Here is a 22,620-nt window from a genome sequence, read left to right as displayed (position 1 = left end):
ATTGGCTACAAAGAAAGTTAAGCACCTATCAGGAGGGGTTTCTGATGTCACCTGCTGGCACTGGCCACTCAGAGGTGTCCATTGTGCCCTCACACCTCTGCATCCAAGACGGCAGAGCTCTGGGACACTCGGGAGGAGCTCTGGGTACCTTCCCTTGGGAGCTGCTGGTCAGGGGAGTGGTCACTCCCCTTTCCTTTGTCCAGTTTCGCACCAGAGCATGGCTGGGGGCATCCCTGAACCGGTGTAGACTGGCTTATGCAACGAGGGCACCATCTGTGCCCTTGAAAGCATTTCAAGAGCCCAGGAGAGGCTAATCCTCTCAGGCCCTTAACACCTATTTCCAAAAGGAGAGGGTGTAACACCCTCTCTCAGAGGACATCCTTTGTTCTGCCTTCCTGGGACTGGGCTGCCTAGGCCCCAGAGGGGAAGAAACCTGTCTGAGGGTTGGTAGCAGCAGAGAAAACTCCAGAGAGTTAGTTTGGCAGTACCCGGGCTCTATGCTGAAGCCCCGGGGATGCCTGGAATTGTCCCCCCAATACCAGAATGGTACTGGGGGGACAATTCCATGATCCTAGACATGTTACATGGCCATGTTCAGAGTTACCATTGTGACGCTACATATAGGTATTGAGCTATATGTAGTGCATGCGTGTAATGGTGTCCCTGCACTCACAAAGTCCAGGGAAATTGCCCTGAAGAATGTGGGGGCACTTTGGCGAGTGCCAGAGTGTCCTCACACTAAGTAACTTTGCACCTAACCTTCACTAAGTGAGGGCTAGACATATACGTGTCTTATAAGTTACTTAAAAGCAGTGTAAAATGGCTGTGAAATAACATGGACGTTATTTCACTAAGGCTGCAGTGGCAGTCCTGTGTAAGAATTGTCTGAGCTCCCTATGGGTGGCAAAAGAAATGCTGCAGTCCATAGGGATCACCTGGAACCCCAACACCCTGGGTACCCTGGTACCATATCCTAGGGAATTATAAGGGTGTTCCAGTGTGCCAATCAGAATTGGTAAAATTAGTCACTAGCCTGCAGTGACAATTTTAAAAGCAGAGAGAGCATAAACACTGAGGTTCTGATTAGCAGAGCCTCAGTGATACAGTTAGGCACCACACAGGGAACACATACAGGGCACACTTTATTAGCACTGTGGTCGTGGCTAGCAGGATCCCAGTGACAGAGGCAAAAACAAACATACATACAAGTTAAAATGGTGGTAACATGCCAGGCAAGATGGTACTTTCCTACAGAAGGGTGTATACCTCTGCCAGTTAGATACCTAGGGCCAGATGTAAGTACCATTTTTCCTATCGCAAATGGGCAGATTTGCAGAATCGGACCATTTGTGACAGGAAAACAACATTTTGGTATGTACAGACGCTATTTTGAGATATGGCAATCTATTTACCGAATTGCAAAAAGGGTGTGCGAGTCGTAATTAGGAAGTGGCGTTCCCTTCCTAAATGCGAGTCGCAGTCCAATGCATGTTTGTTTTGGGACCGCAACCGCAGTTAGCACCAGTCTCAAACTGCTGCTTACCCCATGGGGACCCCTTTCCCTTTGTGAATGCATGCAAAAACATTTTTTCAGAGCAGGCAGTGGTACTTTTAATTTTTTTTTCTAAATGCATTCTGTTTTCCTTTAATGAAAATGGAATGCATTAAAATAAATACTGCTTTATTTCAAAGCAGTCACAGACATGGTGATCTTCTGACCCCAGCAGGCCCCCATCCCTGTGAGTGCCGCCATTCCCAATAGGGTTTCAAATTGCGACCTACCTCATGAATATTCATGCGAATCGCAAACAGTGTCATTGACACTTTTGTACATCTGGTTTTGCTACCTGCAAATTGCGAGTTGCTAAGACTCGCAGTTTGCGAGTTGCAAAACCGGATCTTTGTACATGTGGCCCCTAATTCCTAAAAATTAGGCATAGAAATAGCTGTTGTTTAGTGTGGTTTTAGTGTAGTTAGGTTTCCAATCTTGGAAATCTTTATAGTTAAGTGTTTCCATAGTTTTTAGTTTATTTATTTATTGGGATTTTAGTGGGTGGGGGTGATGTTTAGGATATGTTTATAAAGAAAAAAATGAAATTATATATATATATATATATATATATATATATATATATATATATATATGTACATATATATATATATATATATATATATTTATACAAACTTTTATACATCAGGTATGTCGATATGCATAATATTAGGAGAGACAAGCGGTCCGGATGTTAAATAGATCAGACCAACATTTGTGTTATTTAACATTGCCAAAAACATCAAAATTAACCTGCACACTCCCGCCCTTCCAACTCACTTCTGCAAACTAATCACCTAACTAAGCTAATGTGGGTACCAAATACGATTTGATTTCTTGGAAAGATACACATATAAAGTGTGGACCTGCGTGTGTGGTCACATCGGTGACAGTGGGGGCCATCTGCGTGTTAACTGCTTGTTAGTGTGGAAGGGAGGGGGGAAGGCGAGGATAGGAGCTTCCCGGATCTGTAAGTATCTAAAACCAAGGACCCAAACCTATTTCTAGTCCAGAACCTTTCTTTAGGGGTGTCACTAGTCTCAGTGTGTTAACCCCTATGTCTCATTCTGTGTCTCCACTAGTGCATCCCATTCCAGTGATATATCAGTTGCTGTCTCAACCCCCTGTATTCTTTGTGCCGGACTGCTAAGCTTTCAGCTTGGGCCCAGAGCTGTACTTCCTCTCTTTATGAGAGAATGGATGGATCATGTAGTGACTTCCAGCGCCATCTTAACTGTCACTTTGCCAAAAGCGTAGCAAGGTCCATAAAGCGTGAAGTCACTGTAGAGCCTCGTGTTCTATGGTACAGTCCTAATAGAAAATAAGTGGGTGTTAGTTCCACAGCTGTTCCTGTGGTCTCTGTCAATGATGCTCCTATTGTAGTCCAGTACTCTGAAAGGGATGGGCACGCCCAGATCACATGATGGGGGTAGCATCAAGAGTATGACACCGAGGACACTGAGCCGTGGGGTATTATCATATTAAGTCTGTACAGAGTGAGATATGTGTGGTGGATAAGGAAAAATCTATTTAAACCTAGAATTGCAGGACACTTTTTTAGAATGTTGGAGTAGGAAAGTCCATCCCTTAGGTGTGATGTCCTTTCCTATATCAGCTGCCCATTTTGTTTTGGGTGGATCTAAAGATGTGTTGAGGTGTGCGCAGAGCCCTTGGTATAGCCGTCTGATAAGATGTCTACCATGTCCCATCCTATGAAGAGCCTGAAAGGCTTCATGTGTTACCAGTTCTGCACCGCCCAGTGCCCACTTGCTGTGCAAATAGGCCAATATTTTAGTGTGAGTCAAATAGAGAGTTTTAGGCAGGCTATGCGCCTGTACAAAGGCTGAGTGTGGCATTAGCATGCTATCTTCAAACAGATTTCCCAGTGTAAGGAGTCCTTGTACCCAAACTCGGAGCATAGCTGTTGTGTTAGTCCCAGGGGGTGTAGGAAGCCCGCACAGTGGTATATACGGACCGATGAGGCTGTGTATCGTGTAGCTAGTTTCCAGTAAGCCAACGCGATATGCAACTGTAGGGTAGCACTGGCAGGTAGTTTAGGGGGCCCTGGACATAGCAATCAATGTACAAAGTCTTTCTTTAACATTGCAACGGTACAAGTTATTTCTCCCATATTATGGCCGGCCAGCAAGTAGGATAATCATTGTAGTTGGCCTGCTATGCAATAGGCTTTGAAGTCTGGGACCCCCAGGCCGCCCATGTTGGGAGGTAACTGTAGTTTCACTAGAATGACTTAGCGGCGACCCTTCCCCCATATCAAATCAATCAGCAAGAAATTCAGTGTCCGAAATACATGAGGGAGTACCATGAGTGGCAGATTCATAAAATAATATAAGACACGGGGTAGCATTACCATTTTTGCCAATGCCACCCTGCCTGCCACGGAGAGGGACAGAGTGATCCAAAAAGCTATTTGGGACTGAAGTGATGTAATCGCCCAACTTAAATTCCCCTCTAACATATCTACTTGATCACGGTATACCCGGATACCGAGATAACAGAAGGTCACGGGTGCTGTTGCAAGGGTCATGGGTCTCAATCTGAGCGAGGATTCCAAGTAAGTGCCCCTAAAAGAGTATGCATAGGATTTGTCAGGATAAATTTGAAGCCCTGAGAGAAGTGCGAACTCAGAGTAGATCCATGCTGCTTGCCCCGTGTCCTTTCTAAAATCCCTATAATAGAGGATCATGTCATCTGCATATAATGAACAAGAGTGAGTGGTGGGACCAAGCACAATTACCCAACCCCCCACAATGTGGTGAAGGAGCCCCAATGCCGAGGGGGGATTGAGGACAGCCCTGCCTGGTTTTAAGATATATTCAGTAGGAGGTGGAGATATATGTACCCTTCTTGGCTGTAGCGGTTGGGCCCATGTAAAGAAGCCTGACACACTGAATAAAATCTGGGGGTATTCAGTAAGCCTCCAGGGAGGCTAATATATAGTCCCAGCAGAGAGTGTCAAATGTTTGCGCATGTCTAAGGAGATGAAGCCGGCATGTGAATAGCGGAGTTTCGTCTCATCCATCATCTGAAATAGCCGACGAATATTCATTGATGTACCTCAGGGAGGAGGAAATCCACGTTGGCCAGTGTGCAGTTGCCAGTATCTTACTGAGGAGCTTGTATTCTGTATTTAAAATAGACAGGGGTCTCTAGGAGGACATCAATGTAGGGGGCCTATCTGGTTTGAGGACCTAGGTCACTGCTGCTTCCCGCGTTGAATCAGGAGGTATTCCCTCTTCTAGTGACCTATTATATAATTTCTAAAAGTGGGGGAGTATGCCGGTGGCCTATATGAAGTAAAATTCCACTGGCAATCCATTCTCCCCGGGGGTCTTATTACATGCCATCTCCCTGATCACCTCACGGATCTCAGTTGTCATAATCGGAGCCCTCAGCGCCTCCCTCTCAGAGACTGTTACCGATAGAAGTGCGTACTGGTGCAGAAACGAGCGCATGGTGGCGGGCCCAACAGGCAGAGGGGTAGCATAAAGATCAGTGTAATATTGAAGAAAGGCATCATTAATGCTAGTTTGAGTATCTACTATTTCCAATGTGGTGAGCCTATCATTAGTATAGGTGTAGAAGATTGTTGTGGTCTGATTAGTTTGGCAAGGAGGGTGCCAGGTTTGCCTGCCCCTGTATGCGCCCTTTGAGTGTAAGATCTGTAATCTGTGACCCTCCGGTGCTCCAGGAGTTCTGCATGGCGGGTTCAGCTGATTGTAATTGTGCTCCTTTTGTGTTGTTTAGTGCCGCCGCTTGTTCCATAGCACCCAGATTATTTTCTAGTTGCGTGAGGTCATTGAGTATTTCCACCAGTGCTCCTGCAAGTGTAGAAATGTAGGATCCTCGTATTACCACCTTAAAGGTTTTCCACTCGACTAGTGGGGAGGAGTCCATGTCTGTGTTTCTTATGAAAAGAATGTATCTATAGTAGTTGCCAGTGTCATCCGATATACTGTGCCTTCTAATAGCGTGAGTTGTAAGCACCATGTTGGTATCAGAGTGGGTACCCAGCCCCAGGCCACCTTTTTTTCAGGCGGGTTATGATCAGACAATGTTTTGCCTAAGTATGTGGAAAGGGCTGTATGTGGCTGCAAACGTGAGGTGTACATGAGTCCATCTTGACGGGAATGGAGCATGGGTGGGTGGAAATAGAAGGAATATCCCTTAGCGTGACGGTTGCGATTCTGCCATATATGCACATGATCCCAACCCTCGACCCATTGTTGCAATGTTCTGGCTTGTCGAATCGGTGCAATATTCAGGAGGGGTGGGTGTGAGCAGTCAAGGAGAACATAAAGCACTACATTAGAGTCTCCCCCCAGAACCCATGGGAGGTGGGCCCAATCGGACAACATCGTGGAGTGGTGTGTGTAATATCTTGTTCTTGATGCAGTGCATGAAAACATCCTAACACTACTTATTCACCATCCAGGAGGCCAATGAGTAGCACATTTCGGCCCTGTGCATTGATTTTTGTGTCTTGCACTAAGAACGGAATCCCCACCTGTATCCATATGGCTGCTCCCCAGGCATATGCAGAGAAGGAGGTGTGGAATTATTGCCCCCTCCATTTGCATTGTAATTCTAGGGTTTCTGGTGCAGGAAGGTGAGTTTCCTGTAGAAAGGCCAGGTGAGCGCAACGCCTGTGCAATTGTGCAAACACCCTGTGTTTTTTATAAATTGACCCCAGCCCCCTAACATTTCAGGTGATTATATTGTATGATTTAATGATTGTGGTCATTGTGATTGGTACATAGAATGCACCCCACCTGTGTTCTAGTGATGACAGAAGCATAATAACAACAATCAATACCATTACCCATTATGTGGTCCAGCATGGAGAACTGTGCTCGACCAGTGAACCAAACAGAACAAAATTGTATTGATATGACGATATCAAGGCTTACGCTAATGGGGTGCCCTGGTCCATGCACTGAGCTGTATATATGCAAGGCAAACATGTTTCATTATCAAAGGCTCGGTCCCAGGCCCCAACTATGATAAGATAAACACATAATAATTCCCAACATCAAGGCAAAGAATATAAGGACATCACATGTAGATAATAAAATGCAATGGTAGGGCTGGTTAGGAACCATCAGAACGGTAGACAGTAATCTTTATAATGGCATGGGGTACAGAGCGGCGGGGAAGCGGGCCCCCCAGGCACCTCAGGCATTAACGCTGTATTGGAATCATGTAGACGATAACAGCAACAATTTGGGCCTTCATAGGTCATTGGTGGTCTGTGGTGTGACAATCGAGAATAAGGCCATGCTGCCCTCATTTTCAGAGCCAGAGTCCTCAGCCAGGGATGACCCTGGTTGGACTTACAGCTTGGATCTCGCAGGGTAGTGGCAAGTTGAATGGCTTCCAGTTGACTCTCCTGAGCCTGTGGTGGCGACGGTGCACATCTCCCGCCTACCACAGTGTCAGCTTTATGGCGGGTACGTCGGTCCCGGCGGTACTTTTGTGCAATAATAGCATTCTCATTGTTTTCTAAGGATTAAGACTCTCATTCTTATTAAAATTCATATCTTGACTTGTGTATGTTGGATTTTTGTTGTTTTGTGTCAACACCAGGGCAGTGTGCGCTCTATTGGTGACAAGAATGCAAAAACCCAGCACTCTCAAAACAACGTAATTTATGCATTGTGCTGATATGTTGTTGTTTAACCGTTTGCATTGCAGAGTTTAATCCTGAAGACTTATTTTTAATGTGTTTACATATACTGTTCATTTGCAATGTATTGCTGCAGGCTTTCAGAGTGTGTTAGGGTGTGGTCCCTTTCCAGGGCCTTGCAGAGACTTTCCCTGCAGCATGCCTCGGTGTGGTTGTGGGCTGGGCCAAGACTCCATCAAAGGGAGCCAGCCCAGCTCCAAGTGCTCACTATTCAGAGGTCCCGGTGCAGAGCAGCAGCTACTTCCTGAGCTCCTGTCCCGGTGGCCTATTTGATCTTCCAGGCCTCTGCCCTTCATTGGTGATCCTTGTTCTGGGCGGTAAGACTGTGGTTGGGCTGGCCTCCCGATGCCGTTATCGAGAACTTTCATATTCTTGGCTTAATTCTTTAATGATTAACAGATTACTTTGTGCGCTACCATTTCTTGACATTTGTATGGTGGCTTACGAATCGGCAAGAAGCGCGATTCATTTCATGGTGCTTTAACCTTGTTGTTCAGTGCGCGCTACCATTTTTTGACATTTGCATGGTGGCTTAAGAATCGGCAAGACGCATGAAACGTTTCATGGTGCTTTAACCTTGTTGTTCATTGTGAGCTGTTATTTCTTGGCATTTACATCGTGGTTTACGAATCAGCAAGACGCGCGATTCGTTTAATGATGATTTGACTTTGATATTCATTGCGTACTACCATTTTTTGGCTTTTTACATGGTGACACTCGAATCGACAAGACGCACGATTCTCTCCTCGAGTTTAATTCATGATGTTTATTGTATGCCACTATTCTAAGATATTCATCATGTAATATTCGAGTTGACAAGTTATGTGATTTGTTTTTCCTGAATCCATGTTGTGTTATTTATGGTGCACAATCCTTTTATGGTGTTTAATATATATATATATATATATATATATATATATATATATATATATATATATTTACATAAAAATCTACAATATGCCCAATTTGTGTTGAAACATTTTAAGAGTACACAGAAGATCAGAGTTTCTAGATGCAATATTGTATGGTCCTAGTATGCATTCTCAAAAAAGGATTTATATGACTGGTTTAAAATTTAGTAAGAATGTTTTTCTGATTCTCATGTAAAGGAAAGTACTTCAATAAGAAAGTTTTCATTTAATCCATCTTGATTCCCTTACAGGTATCCGGCCATCTTGAAACGTAGTCATTTTAAACTTAATTCTTAGATTGTTCATGTTTTCAGAATGACTATGCTTATAATCATCGTCTAGTACTGATTTCAGGAGATATAATTTTCATATTGTGTGTTCTAACCTTTTTCCTACTACAGGTCTCCTTCCCAGCTCTTTCCCTTCCTGATCCCCTCTTCCCCTCTTGAACTTTCTTAGCCTCTGTGATTTATCTATCAGAGTCTTGGAGGTGTTCAGTGGTGGACGTGTTGGGAACGTGCGCAGACCCGAGGATCTGGTGACTCTGACAGAATAGTGAGCCCACAAATTATTATCCTCCTGGTTTGTGTATGTTCTCAGCATGGCCACGCTGGACGAGTTAGTCAAGGCTATCACCCAGCTCCAGGCAGAGGTGGCATCATCCAAAGAATTGACAACTAGCTTAGCTGAGAGAGTGAGTCAGTTGCAAGATAAGGTAGAGAAGAAGGAACAAAGTACCACGGTGTGTCCTGGCCAGGTACTTCTTCTCAGGCTTCTGGAAGTAATCCGCCAAACATTTCCCTAAATGTTCCTTCCGCAATTCCTTTAGCTCCCCCAGAACGTTTCTCAGGTGACCCTATGAAAGCGCAATCTTTCCTGGTTCAAGTGGGACTACACTTCACCTGCAGACCACATACTTTCCCCAATGCCCAGTCCAAAGTAGCTTTCTTGTTATCATATTTGGCTGGAGATGCAGCTACTTGGGCAATTCCTCTTGTGTGTAAAAATAGTCCTGTGTTGTACAACTGGAGAAATTTTGTTTGTGAGTTTGAGAGAGTTTTTAATCGTAGAACTGTAACACAGTCAGCAGATCGTGAATTATTAGATTTACGCCAAGGGAATCAAGACCTAGTGTCGTATTTAGCCAACTTTAACCGGCTGGTTGCCGAGACATCCTGGCCTGAAGAAAAACAAGCGGTCTTGTTTTACAAGGGACTCAAAGAGGAACTAAAAGATATCTTAGTGCAAATCGACCCACAACCTACAGACTGTCAAGAATTAATAAACCTTGCCTTGAGGCTTGATCATCGTTTAGCAGAACGTAAACGAACGCACAACAAGATTGAAAAATATTCATGGCGTGTTCATGATAACAGTGATTCAAGAACTCCGAAAGAGAGAACGCCGGAACCGATGGAAATTGGAACCATCAGAAGACCTTTGACCAAAAATTAAAAGGACCTACGCAGAAAAAATGGACAATGTCTTTATTGTGGGCGGAAGGGTCATTTTGCCAAAGATTGTCCAATCACACCAACGAACAAGCAAGGTCCAGTTCAGAAGGTAGCAGCCAATTCACCAGTCGAGTTGAAAAACTAAAACACCCAAGATGCAGAGAAGGGTTGCTGTTGGGTGTCACTGTGGACCCTTCACAATCTAGACATCTTAAACTAGAAATAAGAGTTCAGGTCAAGAAAAAGATCTATTTAAAAAAAGCTCTAGTTGATTCTGTGGCTATTGGGAACTTTGTTGATGTCCAATTGGTTCGTGCATGGGGGATCCCATGTATTGAAAAGAAGACCCCAGAAATCATCCAGGCAGTCAATGGAAAACTCTTGACTGGAGGTCCAGAAACTCTTCAGACTATCCCCTTGTCGATGATTTGTGAAGATAAGAATCAAAGAAAGAAACATAAAGAGAAAATCATTCTTGACGTGGTCCATGCTCCCCTACATGGGATTATCCTCGGCTTGCCATGGTTAACTCATCACAATCCAGAGATCAATTGGGCAGAACAAAAAATCATGTTCTCATCTGCGCTATGTAAAGAACAATGTCTCCAAAAGATTCAAGTACCAAAAGTCTGCAACTCTTACATAGCTACTGCCGCGGAGAAAGAAATTCAGCTGCCCAAACAGTATTCATCTTACAAAGATGTATTTGATGAGAAAGGAGCAGAGACCCTACCTCCTCATTGATCTTATGACTGTCAAATTGATCTAGCCCCAGGTGCGATACTTCCGAACTGTTGTGTGTATGCCATGTCAGAACATGAAAATCAACATTTACGAAAATACCTAGATACATTTTTGGAGAATGGTTTCATTCGCCCCCTAAGTCTCCTGCAGCTTCGCCTTTGTTTTTTGTTCCAAAAGCTAATGGAGAAATTTGAACTTGTATCGACTATAGGGGATTGAACAAAGTCACCATCAAGAATAAATATCCTTAACCCCTAATTCCGGTCTCATTGGAACAAGTAAAGAGAGCAAAAATCTACACGAAGCTTGACCTTCGAGGTGCTTATCATTTGGTCAAAATGAGAGAGGGTGACGAATGGAAAACAGCATTCAAGACAAGATATGGCCTTTTTAAATACACCGTCATGCCTTTTGGTCTGTGTAATGTTCCAGCAGCATTTCAATTTTTCTTGAATGACGTTCTTAGAGAGTACCTCGACACATTTGCCATAGTATACATCAATGACATTTTGATCTACTCAGACAATGAAAACGAACATGTCCAACATGTCAAGAAAATTCTTGCAGCCCTTCGAAAACACCATTTATATTGCAAACTAACCAAGTGTGAGTTTCATGTTACCACAGTTGAGTTTTTAGGGGTTATTCTTACCCCTCAAGGTATGGTGATGGCAGAAAAGAAAGTAAAAGCTGTATCTTATTGGCCCACCCCAAAGACTGTTCGTGAAGTACAATGTTTCCTGTGGTTTGCAAATTTTTACCAGAGGTTCATAAACCATTTCTCCCAGACAGTGGCTCCAATCACTAAGCTATTAAGAAAGAAAGAAAAGTTTGTATCGTCCCCAGAAGCTGACCAAGCCTTCTCTACTTTGAAGGAAGCTTTCTCCACTGCCCCAGTCTTGACTCATCCTGATGTGAATCGACCTTTCATAGTGGAAGCTGATGCTTCAGATGTAGCAAAAGGAGAAGTCTTATCGCAACGAAATAAAGACACTTGTCAACTCCATCCTGTTGCTTATATGTCTCGGAAGTTGAACGAAGCCGAACAGAACTATGTCATTGCTGAAAAAGAGCTTCTGGCGATTCGTGACGCCTTTAAAGAATGGAGACATCATTTGTTGAGTGCCAAATACACTGTCACAGTATATACTGATCATCGTAATCTTCAATTCATGAGTTCCGCCAGACTTTTGACTCCTCGGCAATTACGCTGGATGCTGTTTTTTGCCGAATTTGATTTTGTAGTAACCTTCTGGCCTGGTAAAGATAATTGCAAAGCTGACGCCTTGTCCCGCCAAGAGTCTACCGTGTTGCCTGCATTTCAAGCTCCAGAGCTATTATTGCTCCTGACAAGGTTCTATGTATCATAAAAACTGAAGATTTCTTTTAAGAAATAAGCAAATCTTTCACTGTTGAGAAATGGCAAACATGGGCCCAAGCAGACCCCAAAAGGTCAATCAAGCAAGGACTACCCTTTCACGACGCTCGTTTGTTCGTACCCACTACCAAACTTCGCAAGATAGTGTTTCATTGGTTGCACGTTATACCTACGGCAGGTCACCCAGGTACTCCTAAAACTCTTGAACTGATCCATAGCTATTTTTGGTGGCCTACCCTAAGAAAAGATGTAAAAGCAATGGTAAACAACTGCGAAGTCTGTGCTAGCACTAAAACAAGTCATTCAAATCCAAAAGGGTTGTTACATCCACTTCCAACCCCAAGTCGTCCATGAGAACACATTTCTTTAGACTTTATTACCGGTCTGCCAGTGGTTCAACAGCATTCAGTAATTCTGGTGGTAGTAGATAGTCTCACGAAATATGGACATTTGATTGCCTGTAAGAAATTGCCCACTTCTAGCGAAATGGCAACTATTTTACTAAACAGAGTGGTTCATTATCATGGACTGCCAAAAGTTATCCTCTCCGATCGGGGCCACAATTTGCCTCCAATTTACTGGAAGACATGGTGTAAAACACTCCAAGTGACATCTACACTATCTACTAGTTACCATCCTCAAACAGATGGTCAAACGGAGAGACTAAATCAGACTTTGAAAAATACCTACGTGCCTACGCTGAAAAGGCACTTCATTCTTGGACATCTTAGCTCTGGTTAGCTGAGTTAGCCTACAATAACTCATTCCACACTTCTATTGGCGTTACACCCTTTTTTGGTTTATTTGGCTATCATCCTGACACCTTGCCCATCACAATTCCTCAAGAAAGTTCTCTTACTCCAGCTGTGTCAGAAACCATTCAGCATTTGCATCAAACCCAGAAACTGATTCAACAGCATTTAGAAAAAGCCAAACAAAAATACAAAAGGCATTATGAAAAGAAGCATTGTGAGGGACCGCAATATCAACCAGGTGACAAAGTGTGGATTTCCACAAAACATATAGATTTCAAGAAGCACATGTTTAACCCCAAATTCATAGGTCCTTACACTGTCCTCCAGCAAATCAATCCGGTGACCTATAAACTACAATTGCCCAGATCCTTACGGATTCATCCAGTGTTCCACACTTCCCTCTTGAAGAAGGCAGTCCAAAAGGTCCACCCTCATCCAGCTCCTGTTCTAGTACAAGGGGAAGAAGAATATGAAGTTAAGAAAGTGTTGGATTCTAAACTGAAAGGACGTAATCTATGGTACTTAATCTCATGGAAAGGTTATGGTCCTGAAAGTAACTCATGGGGTCCGCATCTGATGTTCATGCTCCAGTACTTGTGAGACGCTTTTGTGATGGGGCGCCCGGGCTTACTTACACGGACGGAGCAGCAGCTGACGGGTCGGAGCACGCCGAGACGTCAGTTCCGCGTCTTCCCGTTTCCCGGGAAACGATCGCGGCGTCATGGAGGCGTTTCCCTGTTGCCAGGGAAACGGACAACGCTTTCCGGACCCGGGAGGAAGAGAAAAGGAGCGGCGTGGAGGAGAGCCAGGAGAGCGGCGTGGAGGAGAGCCAGGAGAGCGGCGTGAAGGAGAACCAGGAGAGCGGCGTGGAGGAGAGCCAGGAGAGCGGCGTGAAGGAGAACCCGAAGAGCGGCGTAAAGGAGAACCAGGAGAGCGGCGAGAAGGAGAGGACTGCCCAGGAGACCCTGACGAGGAGCCCTCAAGCCAGCCACGACCCCGGAGGGTCGTGGCTTAGCAAGGTACGGTTCCTTTTTAAAGGAACAGAGGCAATAAGGGGAGAAAATACGGGGAAGGGTGCTGGGAGAGAGGAGTGGCAGCAGGAGGAGGGGAGGAAACAGAAACAGCCCTGTTTGGGGAGAGGGCAGATCTAATTCCTCAAGTTTGGGAGCACTATAGCAGAATAGTTCCACAGTTGGTTAGTGCACGGTACACGGGTGTTGCGCACACTTTCCTATACCTTCACCTTCCCCCTCTGTTTGGGTGACACGGGAAAACCCCTCAGAGTCCAAGGACGTAACCTAGGGTTTTGTTTATTTTTCCGGTATTCCCCGAGAGCCAACCAGACACGGAGGGAATGAACGCCTGATAAGAGAAGGTCCGGAGAACGACCAGACGTGAAGAACCATATCTAGAAACACGTACCCTTGTGAAAGACTTTGCAATAAAGAGACCTTGAGATAAAAATAAATATTCTATATACTCACCACGATTACGTCGTGTCAGTCTGGTTTATACCGTATAGCCTGTCACAGTGGTGTCAGAAGTGGGATTTTGGTCCCCGGGAAGGCTATAAAACGGTATACACCATGAGCGAGACCCCGTCTCTGGAAAACATGATCCAACAGTTGGCTGAAGGCCAGCGGCATTTACAGTTGGTGTGGGAAGCCCATCAACGAGAAGCCAAAGAGGATAGGGAGGCCCTACAGTCGGCATTGAAAAGCCAAGCCACTATCCTTGCAAACAATCAACTAGTACATGAAACCGCGATGAAGCGGTTGACTGAGACAATCGCTTCCAGCAAAGTCCACCCGAATGTTCCCAGTTCAGTCCTCCAAAAATATCAGGACGGTGAAGACCCGGATCCTTTTTTTACTAACTTCGAACGAGTAGCATCTTCAGCTCAATGGCCGGAAGAGAGATGGGGACAATATATTGCTCCCCTACTTACCGGGTTCATGCAAACCGCATATCAGGCAGCCAATCCTGGGGGTACCACCTCGTACCAGGACATTAAAAAAAGCATTCTGGAACGAGTGGGCCACGACACGGAATACTACCGAGTTAAATTCCGCAAAGTAAAGTGGGGACTACATGAGGACCCTCGTACCTTCTATTTTAGGGTACAAGATCTGGCAATGAAATGGTTAGGTCCGATAGGATCTAACAGAGACGATGTCATAAAAACAGTCATCCTTGAGCAGTATTTAGACTCCCTTCCCCCCAGTACGAAAAACTGGATAAGACAACACCCTAAGGTAGACACGGAACTGGCTATCGACTTAGCATGTGCATTTCACAGGTCCACCGAGGGGAGAGCCTTGCAACCGCGTCTTCCGGTAAAAACCCTCCCTCCAGTCCCAAAACCCGGTCCGAGACTTCCGGTAGATGACTCTTTCCAACGCAGACGGGCGGAAACACCTCCCCTACAAGGCCCTCAATGTTTTAACTGTGGGGAATGGGGGCATATAGCCCGGATCTGTCCCAGGAAAACCGAGGGAGTAGAACCGATGGAGATAGGAATAACGCGACACCGAGTTCTATGTACAGGAGGGGGCGACACTAAATTCAAACACTCTTTAACAGTCAATGGCCGTTCCCTTTCTGCCCTGATAGACTCGGGGTGTAGTCAATCTGTTATACGACGGGACTTGGTAGATCCAATTGATCCGAATACCCATCGATGGGTAACCATCTGCTGTATACACGGCGACAAGGAACAGTACCCCCTGGTTACCGTAACCGTAGAGTGGGAGAAGCATCGAGACTGGCTTCCGATGGGTATAATGAACCACCTGATTGAAGAATGTATTATAGGCACTGACTATATCCATTTTCAACAACTGTTACAGGAGGTCCAGATTCAGAAAGAAAGGTCTAAATGGCTAAACGAGGCTCCCTTTTCCAATAGCAGTATTGAGTGTCCTCCATACCGAAAAAAACTCTCCCGACGCGAGAAAAGAGATGGAAGAACCAAATACAGGGCAGAGCAAGTTACTGACCCACCCATCAGGGTTATAGCAGAAACCGAAGTTGTCCCTATCAGTTTCCGTCACAGTCAGAGGGAAGACCCGTCCCTAGTGAATGCCTGGAGAGACGCAAAGGTTGAGGAGACCGATGAGGTGGGTCCCTACTTTTTGATACACAATAACCTATTATATAGAGTCAGCACTACAAGGGCAGGAGAACGTAAACGACAGTTGGTAGTCCCCGAGAGCTATCGGGATCAGGTTCTCTTCCTCGCACATAGTCAGCCAGGGGGAGGACATTTCGGTAGGGAGAAAACAGAAGAATACCTCCTCAGGAAATTCTATTGGCCGGGTGTTTTTGCCCATATTAGAAAGTATTGTATACAGTGCCCTAGATGTCAGCTTACAGATCCTAGCCGACCCAGAAAAGCCCCTCTCATGCCCCTTCCTATCATTGAGGTTCCATTTAGCCGGGTGGGAATGGACCTAGTAGGGCCCCTGCTTCCATCCTCAAAAGGCCATACCTACATCCTGGTAATCGTAGATTATGCTACCCGTTACCCCGAGGCCCTGCCTCTGACCAGCATAACCACCAAATCCGTAGCGCAAGCTATGATAACGGTATTCAGCCGCACTGGATTTCCCCGTGAAATACTTACTGACCAGGGTACCCCCTTTATGTCCTCTTTGATGAAACAAATCTGTAAGGTACTGGGAATTACTCAGATCAAAACGGCAGTCTATCATCCCCAAACAGATGGGCTAGTGGAGCGCTATAACAAAACTATTAAGTCACTGTTAAAAAAAATAGTCGATGAGACTGGGAGGGATTGGGACATCAAATTGCCCCTAGCTCTCTATGCCATTAGAACCCACGAACAAGCGTCCACCGGTCACAGCCCGTTCGAATTAGTATTTGGCAGACAACCTCGGTCACTTTTGGATATGGCTATCGAGACCTGGGAGAACGAAGAAGTAGAAGGGCGACCCCTGTTAGAATACGTAAATAAACTGAAAACCCATTTACAGGGCCTTTGGGAAGATGTACGCCAACATTTAGAGAAGGCCCAAGAAATACTAAAACACTACTATGATAAGGGGAGTAAATTGCGTACATTTCTTCCAAACGACCTAGTCTTAATTATGAGGCCTACCTCCGAACAGAAACTACTGGCTAGGTGGCAAGGACCGTTTAAAGTGATTAGAGCTGTCTCCCCTGTCACCTACCTCCTAGAAATCAGTAGTAATCCAAGGAAAACCCAGATTTATCATGTGAACCTTCTAAAAAAATGGGAACCCATAGATGAGGACCAGGAGACCGTTAAGATGGGGCGTTTCCTGTCTCCCTACAAGACATTAGATATCGCTTTATGTCCAGGCGAGGATTCCCCACAAGAGATAAGACCTAATATTAACCCTTCCCTATCTATATCCGAAAAACAACAATTACACACTCTGCTAAACCAAAACGTCCGACTCTTCTCCGATGTCCCGGGTAAAACATCCCTAGTCCATCACCGAATAAGAACACCTCCCGGACAAACTGTCCGCCTAAGACCTTATCGGGTCCCTGAGGCGAGAAGGCATATTATAGAGGAGGAAATACGGAAAATGATAGAATTAGGAGTAATTGAACCTTCCGTTAGCCCCTGGTGTTCCCCGGTGGTCTTGGTTCCCAAGCCGGATGGATCAATCCGCTTCTGTATTGATTTTCGAAAACTTAACTCCATATCCCTGTTTGACACCTACCCGATTCCCCGAGTGGATGATGTTCTGGAGAAGATAGGGAGAGCTAAGTACATGTCCACCCTAGATCTCACAAAAGGTTATTGGCAGATTCCTCTTTTCCCTGAAGATAAGGAGAAAACAGCCTTTTCCACTCAATCTGGCCTTTACCAGTTCACGGTATTGCCGTTTGGCCTACATGGAGCCCCGGCCACCTTCCAAAGGTTGATGGATCACTTGCTCAAACCTTTTTCTAAATTTGCAGCTGCGTATCTGGACGATGTCGTTATTTTTAGCAACACCTGGATAGAACATCTTGAGCATCTAAGTCAGGTTTTTGACACCCTGGCAACAGCAGGACTGACCGCTAATCCTAAGAAATGCATGTTAGGGAAAACTGACATTTCCTATTTAGGCTATATCATTGGTGATGGGAAACTACGACCACAAATGTCAAAAATTGAAGCCATTAGTAACGCGCCAAACCCCAAAACAAAGAAAGACCTTCGTTCCTTTCTGGGTTTAGTGGGGTACTACCGTCGATTCATACCTGCCTACTCCACTCTCGCAGCCCCTCTTACAGACCTCTTGGCAAAATCGCTTCCCAATATATTGGCCCCCTTCTCGGAGATTCAGAGGGCTAGTCTTGATACATTGCGGTCCATTCTTACCACGGAACCGGTGTTACAATGTCCTGACTTCTCCAAACCCTTTCACCTCTATACTGATGCCTCCAATGTGGGTCTGGGAGGGGTCCTTGCCCAGCCAGATCAGGACGGGAGGGATCATCCGATTGTTTTTATCAGTAGGAAATTACTTCCCCGAGAATGTCACTACCCCATCATTGAGAAAGAGTGTTTGGCCATTAAGTGGGCAATAGAAAATCTGCAATATTATCTTTTAGGTAGACCTTTTGTTCTCTATACGGATCATGCTCCTCTTACCTGGCTGGCCTCTCATAAAGATTCCAATGCTAGAATCCTTCGCTGGTTCCTTGAACTCCAGCCTTTCTCCTTCCAGGTTCGGCATATACCAGGCTCCTGCCAAGGCCCTGCGGACTATCTTTCACGGTTTCCCCTCTCCTCCTCAATCCTCGACCAGGATCGGTCTTGGGAGGGGGGGTGTGATGGGGCGCCCGGGCTTACTTACACGGACGGAGCAGCAGCTGACGGGTCGGAGCACGCCGAGACGTCAGTTCCGCGTCTTCCCGTTTCCCGGGAAACGATCGCGGCGTCATGGAGGCGTTTCCCTGTTGCCAGGGAAACGGACAACGCTTTCCGGACCCGGGAGGAAGAGAAAAGGAGCGGCGTGGAGGAGAGCCAGGAGAGCGGCGTGGAGGAGAGCCAGGAGAGCGGCGTGAAGGAGAACCAGGAGAGCGGCGTGGAGGAGAGCCAGGAGAGCGGCGTGAAGGAGAACCCGAAGAGCGGCGTAAAGGAGAACCAGGAGAGCGGCGAGAAGGAGAGGACTGCCCAGGAGACCCTGACGAGGAGCCCTCAAGCCAGCCACGACCCCGGAGGGTCGTGGCTTAGCAAGGTACGGTTCCTTTTTAAAGGAACAGAGGCAATAAGGGGAGAAAATACGGGGAAGGGTGCTGGGAGAGAGGAGTGGCAGCAGGAGGAGGGGAGGAAACAGAAACAGCCCTGTTTGGGGAGAGGGCAGATCTAATTCCTCAAGTTTGGGAGCACTATAGCAGAATAGTTCCACAGTTGGTTAGTGCACGGTACACGGGTGTTGCGCACACTTTCCTATACCTTCACCTTCCCCCTCTGTTTGGGTGACACGGGAAAACCCCTCAGAGTCCAAGGACGTAACCTAGGGTTTTGTTTATTTTTCCGGTATTCCCCGAGAGCCAACCAGACACGGAGGGAATGAACGCCTGATAAGAGAAGGTCCGGAGAACGACCAGACGTGAAGAACCATATCTAGAAACACGTACCCTTGTGAAAGACTTTGCAATAAAGAGACCTTGAGATAAAAATAAATATTCTATATACTGACCACGATTACGTCGTGTCAGTCTGGTTTATACCGTATAGCCTGTCACAGCTTTCATCATCTTAATCCAGGCAAACCAGGCCCTAGAGCGCGTCTGGGAGAGGGGAGTACTGTCAACACCATGGCAGTGCACGCTCTATTGGAGACTAGAATGCAAAAACCCAGCACTCTCAAAACAACGTACTTTATGCATTGTGCTGATATGTTGTTGTTTAACCTTTTGCATTGCAGAGTTTAATCCTGAAGACTTATTTTTAATGTGTTTACAGATACTGTTTATTTGCAATGTATTGCTGCAGGCTTTCAGAGTGTGTTAGGGTGTGGTCCCTTTCCAGGGCCTTCCAGAGACGTTCCCTTCAGCATGACTGGGTGTGGTTGTGGGCTGGGCCACGGCTCTATAAAAGGGAGCCAGCCGAGCTCCAAGTGCTCAATATTCAGAGGTCCCGGTGCAGAGCAGCAGCTACTTCCTGAGCTCCTGTCTCAGTGGCCTATTTGATCTTCCAGGCCTCTGCCTTTCATTCTTCATTGGTGATCCTTGTTCTGGGCGGTAAGACGGTTGTTGGGCTGACCTCACGACACCGTTATCGAGAACTTTCATATTCTTGGGTTAATTCTTTAATGATTAACAGATTACCTTGCACGCTACCACTTCTTGACATTTGTATGGTGGCTTACGAATCGGCAAGACGCGCAATTCGCTTCATGGTGCTTTAACCTTGTTGTTCATTGCGCGCTACCATTTCTTGACATTTGCATGGTGACTTAAGAATCGGCAAGATGCACAATTCGTTTCATGGTGCTTTTACCTTGTTGTTCATTGCGCGCTACCATTTCTTGACATTTACATGGTGGCTTAAGAATCGGCAAAAGACGCACGATTTGTTTCATTGTACTTTGATCTTGTTATTCATTGTGAGATGTTATTTCTTGGCATTTACATTGTGGTTTATGAATCAGCAAGACGCGCAATTCGTTTAATGATGATTTGACTTTGATATTCATTGCGTACTACCATTTCTTGGCTTTTTACATGGTGACACTCGAATCGACAAGACACATGATTTTCTCCTCGAGTTTAATTCATGTTGTTTATTGGATGCCACTATTCTAAGATATTTATCTTGTATTATTCGAGTTGACAAGTTATGTGATTTGTTTATCCTGAATCCATATTGTGTTATTCATGGTGCACAATCCTTTTATGGTGTTAACTATATATATATATATATATATATATATATATATATATATATATATATATATATATATATATATAACTCTACAATATGCACAATTTGTGTTGAGACATTTTAAAAGTACACAGAAGATCAGAGTTTCTGGATGCAATATTGTATGGTCCTCGTATGCATTCTCAAAAAAGGATTTATATGACTGGTTTAAAATTTAGTCAGAATGTTTTTCTGATTCTCATGTAAAGGAAAGTACTTGAATAAGAAAGTTCTCATTTAATCCATCTTGATTCCCTTACAGGTATCCGGCCATCTTGAAACGTAGTCATTTTAAACTTAATTCTTAGATTGTTCATGTTTTCAGAATGACTATGCTTAGAATCATAGTCTAGTATTGATTTCAGGAGATATAATTTTCATATTGTGTGTTCTAACCTTTTCTTACTACAGGTCTCCTTCCCAGCTGTTTCCCTTCCTAATTCCCCTCTTCCCCTCTTGAACTCTCTTAGCCTCTGTGATTTATCTATCAGAGTCTTGGAGCTGTTCAGTGGTGGACGTGGTGGGAACGTGCACAGACCCCGAGGATCTGGTGACTCTGACAGTTTTGCTCTTGTTTTGTTTAGATAAATATTACCTATGTTTCTAAACCTGTGATGGGTCATTTTGTAGTGTTTTCACTGGGTTACTTTGTGTGTTGGTACAAATACTTTACACATTGCTTCTGAAATTAAGCCTGCCTGCTCGTGCCAAGCAACCAAAGCGGTAAGCGGATGTTAACTGAGGTTGATTCTCCTTTACCCTGACTAGAGTGAGGGTTCTTGCTTGGACAGGGGGTAACCTGACTGCCAACCAAAGACCCTATTTCTAATAGCTTGTATCCATGGAAGCGGCCCCCACCTGCCTGGAAACTGCAAACTCCCTTCCCATTGACTGTTTGCTAATGTGGCACCTAATGCTTGTGAAGTTGGAGAACTACTTGCTAATTGAGATGAACATAGGGCTCGTCTTCCCTTTTTCCCTCGGCATGTGTAGATTTTTGATGGGTTTATGACACACAATTCCCTTTAGATAGTAGGAAGTGTCTTTTGGGTCCGCAAATCCATCATGGTCTAGTTAATCCTATCAGTAACAGACATACAAAACACAGGTTAAAGATAGAGCATTTATTTACAGGTGTGTACATAGGCTGATATACAGTAGCAGTTCTTGCAGCAACAACCCCAACATTGTTTGGCTGACAGTCTATGGGGGATATTTGTCATGTGACATGTGGAGGAGAACAGTATTTCAGTGAGGATGAGGTCTAAATTTCCTTTTGGGAATGTAGGCCTCATCAACAGCCCGCACATAGATAAGACTAACAGGTGGGCAAACACAAAGGAGACAGCACTAGGAGATAAGGGTGATGGCATGTTAGTCTACACAGGTCCAATGGGCAATTGGCAAGAGGCACAGACAAATGTTATTGGCTAGTTCTTGGCTGGAAAGTGGTAAAGTCCACATCTTCCTCTTCTGATTTGTGTTCTGCCTCCCCTGAGGGTGGTGGTATTTGTGCAGAAGGAACTTGAGACACACAAACATCAAGGGCTAAAGACGGGGCTCCCCTGTCCCCAACAGTATTTGCCTTTGCCAACAAGGAAGGCAACACAGCACTGAGAAGGGCCTGCTTACACTCCATAGAACTCCATAGATTGAAGGATGGTGTGTATAGCCCCCAGCTGGGTGGCAACCTCACTGGTATCACATCGGCAGGGCTGTTGTTGTTGCCTCTGCCTCATGACACTAGCAATGTCAGCCAGGGACTGTTCCAATCCCTGGGCTGGAGCAGAGTGTAGGTATCTCTTATTGCCTCAGAGGTATCCTTAGTGGTACTGAGGTACTATGGACTCATTCCAGGGTGGTTGCAATGGTCTCTATCGCTGCCACTCCTTATCTAACATTTGCCACTGGACTCCTACTGGTTGGAGTTGAAAAACTACCTGGTGGTCCTCGTAGTCCAATGATGGGGTAGGTCCCCTTGTAGTCAGTTCCTCTGGAGACCCATTGATGGTATCAGCCCCTCCCACAACTGGAGAAGGAGATACAATATAGTCTGGTATTTGCTGAAAAGAGCCCTCGTCCACAGGGGGCAGGATGACATCCAGGACGGGCAGCTGGTACAGAGGAGCAGTTTCTCCCTCTGCAATAAAATTGAGGTATGTCAATGGTGATCAATGCTAATGTTGACATGAGTAATATGGCTGACT

This window comes from Pleurodeles waltl, chromosome 6, assembly GCF_031143425.1.
Source record: "Pleurodeles waltl isolate 20211129_DDA chromosome 6, aPleWal1.hap1.20221129, whole genome shotgun sequence".
NCBI classification, from domain to species: Eukaryota; Metazoa; Chordata; class Amphibia; order Caudata; family Salamandridae; genus Pleurodeles; species Pleurodeles waltl.
The sequence above is the reverse complement of the archived record's forward strand: the minus strand, read 5'-3'. Positions refer to the sequence as shown.